The following is a 1,972-nucleotide window of genomic DNA, read 5'->3' on the forward strand; positions in this document are numbered from 1 at the left end:
AAAACGGTCCTGTGTGTTAGAAATACCAGGGCCGATTTCTGGTCCCAGTCCGCCCCTGAGAGCTGGACTCGGTTTCCCAAAAGCATCTTAAGGCTAAGTTAATCTTAATGCTAAACGAGGTTGGAGTATTGTTATATAAATTCAATAAAAGACAATAATTTGACACATAAAAGTAAAAATCTGTTGAAATCGTACTGTGGATGTAGACTTCAGGATTGCAATGGTGGCATAGCCTGCTTATATTGCAATGTATAGCCTTAGCTATGGATCTTTGGTCCATTGAATGGTAGGCCCCAAATGGAATATTGAAATGTGCGATTTCAACAACAACAAAAAAATGTAAAAATTAACTAATCATTGTCTTTTGTTGAATTTATTTAACAACCTTGCTTATCTAGTCCAATTGTGGCATGCTTCCACTATTTTCATCATTTGCATCAGTTTCAACGGGGGACTTTTATTTTGATGGCAACCCGCCGAGTCCACTATTCTGGTCACGCTAATGTTGATCATGACACACGTGTAGAGCAGGGGGACACACAGAGCTGAGAGGCAGAGTGTGTCGGAATCTGGACGTTTTCGACGACAGCTAGACGTTTGGTTCTGGGAAAAGGAGAACGTTTCAGCGGTCGGGGGAATAAGAACTGGTGTCGTATTTCGCTCTTGTAAGTATGTTGCTCTGTGTGTGTCCGATTTTTTTATCGTGTTGGTTTTCTGCTAAGAGCAAATTCTGTGACTCATATCCATCCACATGGTGGTAGAACCTACAGGGCGATGTCTTCCATAACGCGGAACAAAAACAGGCCATTTAGCTAAATGAATAATCATACCATTATTGGGCACAATGTTGCCCATATAGCCTTAACTGGGCTACTCCCGAACACACGGAACGAAACACATGATAGATTGGTAGAAACGACGTTGTTGCGACCAGGGTGAGTTATGTTGACTATAATAAAGCCAGTCGTCCTAATGATAATTAAGTCTAGTCGGTAAATGGTTATAACACGTGTTTGGTTGTCATAGTCTACTAGTCTCATCCCTTCTCTTTTTCTCAGCCGGATGGATATCGGCTGTTGCCTGCTACTAATATCCTGTTTTCTAAACTACCTTTTACTAAACAATACACAAATGGCGACCGGGGACATTTGATAGTTGCCTAGTCATGGACTGGTCGGGTACGGCCCGGGTACGGCCCGGGTGTGCGAGTAGCCCTGATTTCCAGAGTGGTGATCTGTTGTCGAAATGAGCTTTCAGCGTTTATGTGGCGACGGTGGACCGGGCCTGCGCACTGGACTCCTCGGAGAGGCGACAGCCCAGCGTTTCCCAACCTCGGCCCTCAGGAGCCCAAACCACATGCACGTTTTGGTTCTCTACAAGGCTCATTCAAATCATCAAAGCTTGATAGTTGATTAGCTGACGTTGCTCGTCCATATAGTTATATAGTCTTAATTCCGTTCCTTTACTTAGGTTTGTGTGTATTGTGTATATGTTGTGAACTTGTTAGATATTACTGCCCTGTTGGAGGTAGAAACACAAACATTTTGCTACACCTGCAATAACATCTGCTAAACGCCTGTATGTTACCGCGAACATTTTATTTTGATTTGAATCAGCTGTGTAGTGCTAGGACAACGTAAACGTGCACCCTGAGGACCGAGTTTGGGGAACGCTGCAATAGCCTATCTCCAAATGTGGTTAATGCCTCAAATCACTGCCACCAGCTGGCCTGTCTCTCCACCTGTGCCATCATTTGACACCACCGCCGCGAGGTACACACCTTGTCAGTGGATCTCTATCTCTGCAGGGCCACTGGGGTCCTTATTGTATATTCTGTTGTACAGACTACTTCCCTTACGTTCTCTCTCTCTTTTATAATTCACCCCTGATTGAGTGGTTGTTATCAGCCTTTGTGTGCATCTGGGGTGGCAGGTAGCCTAGTGGTTAGAGCGTTGGGCCAGTAACCGAAAGG

The 1,972-nt window shown here is 44.6% G+C and overlaps 1 protein-coding gene across 5 annotated transcripts in view; it reads left to right on the plus strand.

Moving 5' to 3' along the window:
- Positions 1–386: 386 nt before the first annotated feature.
- The window catches only part of slc20a2 (solute carrier family 20 member 2), a 100,136-nt gene continuing 98,550 nt past the window's right edge, over positions 387–1,972 (plus strand). For 3 of the 5 annotated variants that reach the window (XR_003879543.1, XM_029763803.1, XM_029763808.1), the window contains exon 1: positions 390–665. The gene's annotated coding sequence lies outside the window, so the exon portion shown is untranslated. The other 2 variants (XM_029763807.1, XM_029763806.1) reach the window with 2 other exon arrangements.

The sequence above is a fragment of the Salmo trutta genome, chromosome 9 (assembly GCF_901001165.1).
Source record: "Salmo trutta chromosome 9, fSalTru1.1, whole genome shotgun sequence".
Classification (NCBI taxonomy): domain Eukaryota; kingdom Metazoa; phylum Chordata; class Actinopteri; order Salmoniformes; family Salmonidae; genus Salmo; species Salmo trutta.